The sequence below is a fragment of the Miniopterus schreibersii genome (genome assembly GCF_964146895.1).
Source record: "Miniopterus schreibersii genome assembly, chromosome: 6".
Lineage (NCBI taxonomy): Eukaryota > Metazoa > Chordata > Mammalia > Chiroptera > Miniopteridae > Miniopterus > Miniopterus schreibersii.
This window is the reverse complement of record NC_138107.1, coordinates 21,107,101-21,117,697: the sequence shown is the minus strand read 5'-3', so window position 1 is coordinate 21,117,697 and position 10,597 is coordinate 21,107,101.

Genomic DNA, 10,597 nt, shown 5'->3' with positions numbered 1-10,597 from the left:
TAATATATCAGGTTAGTTATCTAGCAGCAGGATCTAGAAAGGATAGAACTGCAAATGGGCAAATGTTTTTCAGTTCATTTTAATATTTATGAAAGTAATAACTGAATGTAAATTCAAATAGTAAAAAAGATTAATAACAAAAAACTGCAAATAGCTGATCTGCCTTTCCTACCTCCCACCCCTATACCTATGGAAAATTACCCTTGTCTTTTATGAAAATTTCTCTCAACATTTATCTCTGTTTCTGAATGATATGTTTATGTTGCATTTTTCATTTATCAGTTTTAGATATTACTAATTCATTTCCCTCTCCTCAGATAATTATATACATATTTTTTGGCTAGTCATTGGTATGCATTTGCATTACTTTGACAAATATTGTTCATTGCTGAGGTACAGTTCTTTGTTTTTCCTCGAGTTAATAATTGCTTCATTTTTTTGTTTGCTTGGTTTTCTATGTACCCATGATTAGTGTACTTTGCTGAATCTGCCACACACTGATCAATAGTACTTTCCATACTTGGAAAAGTATTGCTTCTAATTTTTACCTTTAGACCTCTCTATTAGTTAGCATTCCCCAGAGAAACAGAACTAATAAGATCTGTATGTATAGGTTGGCTGGTGTGACTCAGTGGTTGAACACTGTCCCATGCACCAGGAGGCCACTGGTTCGATTCCTGGTCAGGGCACATGCCCAGGTTGTGGGCTCCATTCCAAGTAAGGGGTGTGTGGGAGGCAGCCAATTGATGTTTCTCTCTCATCGATGTTTCTATCTCTCTCTCTCTCCCTCTCCCTTCCTCTCTCTGAAATTAATAAAAACATTTTTTAAAAGATGTGTATGTATATACAAAGAGAGAGATTTTGTTTTAAGGAATTGGATCACATGATTGTGGAGACTGGCAAGTCCAAACTGGCAGTCTGGAGACCTAGGAGTTGGCTATTGCAACTCAAATCTGAAAGCATTCTGGATACAGAACTTCCTTTTCCTCAGGGTACATCGATCTTTTTTCTTTAAGGTCTTCAACTGATCGCATGAGGCCCACCTATGTTATGGAGGATAACCTGCTTTCCTCTAAGTCTACTAATTTAAATGTTAATCTCACCTAAAAAATAACAGCAGAGCAACATCTATTTGGTGTTTGACCAAATATCTAGGGATCTTGGCCTAGCCAAGTTCACACACACACACACACACACACACACACAAGTTAACCATCACAATCTCTCTCCCAGAATCCTCTGTTTCTGAATATGGCCTTCTGCTTACCTGCCCTGCTGGAATTTCCATGCCCCACCATCATGGACTTCTCTTCATTGCCCTCTGGAGCCTTTTCTTCTGGTTCAGTTACCTTTATTTTGGTGAGTACATCTTTCTGAGGCTTCTAAGGCACAGGAAGTAAAATTTTAAAGCCCTTGCATGTTTTAAAATATTTTTATTCTCTCGCATTTGACTATGTGGCTCACTTAGAATTCTGGGTTGGAGAAGCTTTTCTCTTGGAATTTTGGAAGCATTAGTCCATCATCTTCTGGTTTTCTGGAGCTGGTGCCTTTGAACAATCCAGCAAAATTCTGATTTCTCATCTTTTGTATGTAACCAGCTGTTTTTTTCTTGGTGTTTTATTTTATTTCTCTTGATTCCTGGTGTCTGGAACTTCCAGTAATATATCAAGGGCAGGCTTTTTCATTTCCCATGTTGAGCATCCAGTAGAACTTTCAGTCCGGAGCCTCATGTCTTTCAATTCTGGGAAAATTTCTTGTATCACTTTGTTATTCTCCTTTTTTCCATTTTCAATTATTTCTTTTTCTGGCAGCTTTTAATTTTAGTTGGGTGAACTTTCTAGTCTGATCTCTAAGTTTATTTCCTATTTTTGTTCTCTTCGATTTTTGGTTTAACTTTCTGGTTGGTAGATTTCCCTGATTTTAATTTCCTCCTTTTTATAATTTTTTCATTCTGACTATATAGTTTCCCAGAGCCCTTTCTTGCTTTTTTCTTTTTTTCTCTTTTTTTCTGTAGCATTGTAATTGCTCCACCCTCAGGGACTTTAATGGCATAGTTAGAGCATCTTCCTGCACTCTCCTTCCCCCAAGACCTGATTAGTTGGGTGGCTGATTTTAAAATCTCTTTCATCTTGGGGCCTTTTCCTAAATGTGTAGTCATCCTTGACTATTTTTTCATATTTAAGAGTGAGATCACTTTTTTAAAAGCTGATTTGAGCCCAGCCGGTGTGGCTCAGTTGGTTGAGCATTGGCCAGTGTACCAGGAGGTCACAGGTTCGATTCTCAGTCAGGGAACATGCCCAGGCTGCAGGGTTGGTCCCCAGTAGGAAGTGTGCTGGAGGCAGCTGATCGATGTTCCTATCACTCTTTCTTCCTCTCACTTCAGCTGTCTGAAATCAATAAAAACATTTCTTAAAAAGCTGATTTGAAGCTCTACATGTGTAGGTTAATCTTGTTGACTGTTTTAGGGGATTGATCATTGAACCGTCTTTTTTACTATGGAATCCCAAACTACTTGCACTTCTTTTTTTCTAAGGCTTTTCAGTTCTTCAGAAAGGAATGGTCATCCATTTCCTACAGTCAGAGTGATATCCAAGCAAAGACCTCACTGCTGATCTTCTGTGGGTAGGGTGGAGGAAAGGGCTGAGGTCTCGACATTAATTTGTAGACTTTTGTTTAATCATGTTAATTTCAGCTGGGTGTCCATCCTAACCTTTTCTTGTTCTTATGTCCCCAAATTCCAAATTTCTCCAAATTCAAAGCTTTGGTTATTCCATTTCCCAAGAGAACAAATGTCCTGTTGGTTGGGAGGAATTATTGTCTGATGAGTGGATGGAGAGAATGACCCAACGGCTCAGACATTCCACTAATGCTATTCCCTCACTCAAGTCTGGCAATTCCTGGTCCCTGGGGTCTCCAGGAACCAAGCCTGTGAGCCAGCTGGCTTTCTTTTCTTCAGTACCTACCGCCACTTAGGTTGGGACAGTCTCCCCTTCATAAGTTGGTTCTTCTGATGTCTACTTTTTTCCAAAAATTCATTGAAATCGGTGTCCTCCTTGCCTCTGTCTCTCTTTAAAAAAAATTTTTTTGCCCTAGTATCATTTTAAATTCCTTTACAATTACTCTAGCGGGTTTGGAGAAGGGGAATTAATGTCTATGGGCAATCTGCCATTTTTAACCAGAAGTTTTAAATGGGCAAGTTTTCATGGGAGACAGGGGAAAAATGGGCAGAGAATGGGGCATTATCTGGAAAGGGGGCTTAGATGGCACAGGGTGGGGTACCTTGCCCTTAGGCTGAGTGAGCTGAGAAAGGTAAAATCAAAGGGCATTTAGAGAGGATGCCCAAACAGACCAGAGCACTCACAGGGCAGTTAATTTGACCATTTCATAGCTTTGCTCCTGCCTGGGCCAGCCATCACATATTTCATCAACTTCATACTTAATTTTTCTCAACTAAGCATCAAAGAGCAAAGCTCTTCCTACCCAAACTGTACAACCTACCTTCCCCAGTCCCTTTTTTTTTCTTTAAATATATATATCTTTATTGATTTCAGAGAGGAAAGAAGAGGGAGAGAGAGAGAGAGAAACATCAATGATGAGAGAGTCATTGATCGGCTGCCTAGCCTGCAACCCGGGCATGTGCCCTGACCGGGAATCGAATCCCGATCGCCTGGATCCTAGGTCGACGCTCAACCGCTGAGCCACCCCCGGCCTGGCCCCAGTTACTTTTTGTTGATTTCCTCTCACTATTACAGGGTCTCTAATAGAACATGGGGTCATTTCACTATTACCTAAATAGTACGTTTATAGGCTTCATTTCACATAGACACATATTCATATTAAAAATAATATTCATTGTCATGGAAAACTGATACTTAAAGTCATACTAGCAGGCCCTTGATGGTGTCTAGCTTAGCTTTCTGTGCCTCATGGTGAAATCGTACTTGGGAAGTGACACAAATGTTCATTCACAACTACTGACAGAGGGTGTAGACAAAGGGACAGTGCTGAAGTTAGTGTTGTAAGACCTCTGGCAGTGTCCCTAATCCCATTTTTGCCTGGTGATGAGCTCATGGTTGAGATTCTTAGCTTCTTCATCTATAAGAGTTGCACAAATATTTGTTCTGTCCGTCTCGTAAGATTGTTGTAAAATCGAATGTGGTCATTCAGATCAAATTACTTCATTAATTGTACAGTCACTGGTGTTTTCAAGGATAAGTTAATGGAACATTCTGGGAATTTTGTTATATGGAATGTGAAATAAATGCTGTGTTTTCCCTGATTTTGTAACTTAGAAAATTCTGGCTTTTTGTTAACACTGGAGTTTGCTTCTCAGATGAAAAGTAAATCAGTGCATACTTCTCTGGTTCATGTCTACTGCCATCAGCTCTATTTTGCTTTTTTCTTTGCCTATGTAGAGTTTCTCTAATCTTTAAACAAAGGCTTGAAAAAGCTTAAATGCAGGAAAACAAACCAAATGTCCATCAGCAGATGACCAAATAAACAAAATGTGGTTTATACATACAATGGAATCTTGTTCAGCCTTAAAAAGGAAGGACATTCTGACACTTGCTACCACAGGGATGAACCTTGAGAACATCATGCTGAGTGGAATAAGCCAGTTATAAAGGACAAATACTGTACAATTCCACTTCTATGAGGTAGTTAGTCAAATGCATGGAAACACAAAGTAGGATGGTGGTTGCCAGGGCCTGGAAAGAAAAGGGAGTTATTTAATGGGTACAGAGTTTCAGTTTTACAAGATGAAAAGAGTTTTGGGATGTGTAATTGTGATAGTTGCCCAACAATGTGAATGTATTTAATGCCACTAAACTGTACACATAAAAATGGTTAAAATAGTAAATTTTATGTTTTGTATATGTTACCACAATAAAAAAAAAAAAGAGAGAAAAATAAAGCATCTTAAGTGCACTGTAAATGAGTAAATCCAGGAGCATACCCAGAAATAAAATCAGGCGTTCTTCAGAGTTTTCCACGCCTGCTGCACAACAGAAGATGTCCTATACACTCGTGGGGCTTGTTGTATTGCATTGGATTTCTACACTTCAATTTTTCAAGTGATTTCAATGAATTGTTCTCAAGGCTGAGTTTTCTGGACTAAGTTTGAAGGGGACATAAGAAAGATGATGGAAATGTCTTTTAATAAATACTAAGTTCCAAATATTATGCTAGAGAAACAGGAAAAATTATAGGAGCTATACTTTCAAAAGGAAAGTGCACTTCAGCCAAATTGTGTTCCCAGCCTTCTACATGACTGAGATTTCTGGTAAATGACAGTCTTTCCACTAGCAGGGACCTTGGGCAATCATCTGGTCCAGCCCATACCTTCAGGCAGGTGAGATATCATTCCATTTTTGTGGCATTCCTGGTGCCCACGGAGGTAAAGAAAATGGTATCAAGTCACACAATCAGTAGAGAAGTGGCGTCCAGAACTCAGAGCTTCTGTCTCCCAAGACCTGTGCATATTTCTGCTATGTCATGCTCTGTTTTATGGAACTCCTCTGGGTCTCCATTTTTCTACCAAATTCTAGAGTTAAAATACTAACCATTGTAATTGCTGTGTAAAAATTCTTTGAGTGTCCCAGGCTGTTGCTTATCTGGGGAAAGGCAGGTGGTTCAAAAGCTTTTGCAGAGTTGATGTGGTGGTTATCTGGAATGCAGGCCTGGGTTCAGAGTCTGAAGACAGGAATCTACGCATGTGATCTTGGATGCATTGGATAACCTCTCTGAATGTCAGATTCCTCATCTGTTTAAAAACATGCCCAATTCACAGTGCTTTTGTGAGAGTCAATTAAGATTTGTTTGTGAATGTATTTTGTATAATGTAAAAAAAAGGGTTTTCAAAGTGTGGTCCAGGGAGTTTTGGGGTCCCCCCCAGACCTTCTCAGGAAGTTTACCAGATCAAAACTATTTTCATAATACGAAGATATTATTTGCCTTTCTCCACTGTAAATCTCTCGCAATAGCAGTGGAGTTCCCAGAGCTTGTATGACATGTGATATTGTAACAAATTGAATGAAGAAGCAGGTATAAGATTTCCAGCTGTCTTCTGTTAGGTTAGATATTAAAGAGATATGCAAAAATGTTAAACAATTTGACTCTTCTCATTAATTTTTGTTTTGATGATAGTTATTTTTCATAAATGCTATTTATGTTAAAATTAATGATATGGTTAATAATACCATTATTAATAATACTATTATTTTAGGTTAATAAATAGTTGAAAAATTTTCAGTTCTAATTTCTAATATGACAAATATCGACAAACTACATAAACAAAAGCTCTTTGAGATTCTCATTATTTTTTAAGAGTGTAAAAACTCATCCTGAGAGCCCAGCTGGGCGTGACTCAGTGGTTGAGCATCGACCTAGGATCCAGGCGATCGGGGTTCAATTCCCGGTCAGGACACATGCCCAGTTGCAGGCTCGATCAATGACCCTCTCATCATTGATGTTTCTATCTCTCTCTCCCTCTCTTTTCCTCTCTCTGAAATCAATAAAGATATATATTAAAAAAAACTCATCCTGAGACTCAACAGTTTGAGAATTGCTGCTATAAAGTATGTAAAAATAGAAGATAGATTTTACTTTATATCATTGACCTTTTTTAACAAAAAGTATCACATGATAAAAAGGATGCATACTTCTTATGGAAAATTTAGAAAATTATAGATAAATATAAAAAAGGAAGTAAACATTATCAATGATCCCATAATACAAAGAGCAATTGTTATGATTTTTCTCAGTACTCTTTAATACTTACAATTAAAAATTCAATATTTTTAATTTTGTAAAAATGTTTTAATTTTTATTTTGCCCAACTTCAGAGTTTAAATTGAGGTGATCTGACGCATTTTAGGCTATTATTGGCTGGCCCTTGAACCCACCTGCAGGATCTCAGGACCAGTTTTCACTCTGAAAAATTAATGACGGCCTTAAACAGCTTTTGCTTCTGTGGTTGTGTCCGTCAGCATTTACCATAACAGAAATTAGAGCTGAAAAGTTTTTGAAATATTTATTAATTCATCTAAAATAACACTAACAAGTCATTACATTTTAACATAACATTTTAATAAAGAGTAACCATAAAATCATATTTTATAAAAGTAATCATATTTTATTTTATTTAAAAAAATTTTTATTGATTTTTAGAGCAAGAGAGAGACAGAGAGAGAAACATTGATCAGTTGCCTTCCACATACGCCGTGACCAGAGAGTGAACCTGCAACCTAAGTGTGTGCCCTGCCTGGGAATCGAACCCACAACATTTTGGCGTACGATGCTCCAACCAACTGAGCCACACCCGCCAGGGCATAAAATTTTTATTTTTTATGAAAAGATGTGAGTACTTTCTTCCATGGAAATGGTGGGATTATATTCCTGCTTTATTTGATCTGTAGGTCTTAAATGTTAAAAAGTAGGTGTTGATTTCCTAATTTGCAAGCTTTCTTAAGAAACAGAATAATTTCCTCAATTCTGACTTTACCCCCATTGTTATCAACCTGCAGAACATCCCATGTCTTGCCTTTAAGCTAAAAAAGATAGCAGAATATTTATAGGAAGCTGGAAACCATCCACCACTATGAATTTGAGAGTCTGGTTTTTCCTTTTTTAGCGGCTTGACACTTGGGCTCATGATTGTGATTCTGATATTATAGATACGTATGTTAGTCATAGTTTCCATTACTAAAACAGATTCCAAGTCTCATAGTTAAAGTAAATATTTTTAAGTTACACAATATTTCTTAAAGAGCCCCATGATGTCCAAGGGCTTCCCCACCTGAACCACCAACTAGGGACCTCAACGCCACTCTCCATGGCCGTCTCTGAACATTTGGAAATCTGGGGGTAGGAGGGTGTGGTTGACATGGTGACCTGAGTGTGCTGTTGGCATTTAGTGCCTGGGAATGCAGGGCTTGGAACAGTCCTACACAAAGAAGAAATATTCTTCCTAAAATGCCTAAAGCACCACCACTGATGAAAGAAGCCAGAATGATTTCAATAGGCAGGTCCAGAGTGACGGGGGACGTAAGAGCAGAGATTGAGAAATCCAAGGCTCGGTGGCTGAGGTCAGATACCAAGCAACAGGTCCAGCCACCTGGCTTTGGGGGCAGGATTCCTGTCTTCAGGAAGGAGGCAGAGACTGGAAGCAGTGATGTAGGGCTCGGAGTTCACAGGAACAGAGGCAGAAAGCTCCAGATACGGAATGGCACCGGGCAGTTGCTGCAGGGCCGTGGCAGGCAGGCTCCTCTCTGAGTTGTACCCCAGCTCTGCAGTCTAAATGCTGCGAGAGAGCATTTCTCCGAGCCTCAATGCCCTCCTCTGTAAAGGGGGTATCATTAGAGGAACACTTACCTCGTAGGGATGCGGTAAGGATCAAGTGTTTATCACCGCACCTGACACATTGTAAGCGTTCAGTTGAGGAAAGCTGCTGTGATTGCTGCTCTTAATAACAGGGATCTAATTGGAAGGAAATGGGTGAACCGTTAGGACCATAGCCTTAAGAAAGCAGAAGTGCTGTTATCAGTTGGAATATCTGCTCATTCTTGTCACAGCTCAATCAGAGCGTGGAGCCAGAAGTCCTCAGTTCCCTCCTGTGTCAGAGGAGGGTTAGTTCTTGGGACAACTACGGATCTGATGCTGCAGCTGGGAGTCCAGCGAGTCTCTGTGAGGAGAAGGAACGTGGAGGGTAACCAACTCTGCCATGAAGGAACCAGCAGCTTAGGTGGAAAGCCAGGACCAACACTTAGGAAAAGTTAAGAGCACTAGCACATACAGTCATATTACAGTTGGGCACAGTAATACCTACGCTTGGTGGTCTATGTAGGGAAAACAAAAATCTGAAAGGATATAACCAAAACATTAGCAGTGAGAATCTATGGGAGATGAGACTATGGCTTTTTAACAAAAGATCATAAGTTTATTTTATAATTAGAAAAGAAAGTGTTAGTTCCAACTGATAGAAGACAGCACATATTTCAGAATGAAGAGTTCTGGAACCACGCAGAAGCAAGAAATCATGTGCTGCAGAATCGCGTGGGAAGGTCTCATGAGGAGATGGCATTGGGGGAGCTCCTAAAGGAGGGGTAGGGTTTAGATACACGGATGGAAGAAGACACTTTAGAAAGAGACCTAAGCAAGTGGATAATCATGGCAGGTGTGCCAGTGATCAATTTATCCCCTCTCAGCTCCCAAATCCACCCTTTGTCCTGCTTTGTGATTCTGGAGCTGGACGCGGCAGTCATTCCTCTTTTGCCAGCTGGCACAACGCTAGGCTTTGTCCTGCTCCAGTATATCTGGGGGATGGAGAAAGAACCTCCTGGTCAAGGGGAGGGACTGCAAAGAGCAGATCAGTCAGCTAAAGCACAGGCAATCGAGCCAAGACTTAAACTCACTGAAACATGGCCCACAGCATAGTCTACTAAGAAGCACATTTCACCTGCCAGATGATTAGTATTTCCTCAGTAGAACACTTCGAACTAACTTTCTTTCATTCTTAATTTGTAAATCTCCTTTAACCAATTATATTTAGAAACTACAGCAGTATTTCTCATAGGGGAAGAAATGCAGTTTGCGAAAGAATTTTTGGATATCGTTTACATGATACAATTTAATCAAAGTAGAGCCAGACAGAATTTTCTTGTGGACAACAGGAAAGAGCGAGACGGCTCAAGACAAAGTTCATGTATGGACTGAATGACTGGTGGGGAATTTTCTCAGCATTGCCGAAGGTCGCTCAGGGACCGCCCGACACAACCTGTGAAGCCTCCCAAGCATTTTGCCTTCTGGCCTGTTCATTCCTCCCTCCGCGGCCTATCTCTGACGGTCTGCCTTCCCGGCAGGCACTGACTTCTCGTGATGCTGCGCACACCACACTTTTCATACCTCTCTACCTTTCCCACGGCATTGCCACAGCCTGGAACAGCCTTTTCCATTTCTTGATGCCTTGACAAATATTCATTTGTCCTTTAAAGGGCTGATCAGGCATCATTTTTTGTGAAAGAACTTTCCCGAGTCTCTTCCCTCCAGATGAATAATTTTCCCTTCTACATTCCTTCTAGGCTGCCTCGATTCTGTCCATCCAGTTATCTGGGGCTTATTTAGTGTCTTTTTTCATCTTTTCCCCTAGACTGAACTTTTTTTTCTCTTCCCAATTACAGTTAACATTCGGTAGTATTTTGTATTAGTTTCAGGTGTACAGCATAGTAGTTACACAATCATATACTTGACAAAGTGTTTCCCCTGATATTTCCAGCGCTCAGCTGGAAATAGGCTGAGCTTCTTAATGGCTTTAATTCTCCCTTGTACTATCTCCAGAGCCTAGCAGACTGCCTGGGACATAGCAGATGAACTTAACTGATTTGGGCCATTGCCCAGACTGCTGAGGACATGTCTAGAAAGGAGAATTATATTATTTTGGGGAGACTGGAACATTCAGAATTATTGGGGCATCGTTGTTAGGCGTAAGGTAGCATTTTGGTGTTTCTGGTTTAGGAGCTGTTGGCTACCCAATGTCTGTTCCAGTAAATTCCCTCGGTGCAATGTCTGTCTGTTCTGTCTCTCTCCCTCTCTGTCGCAC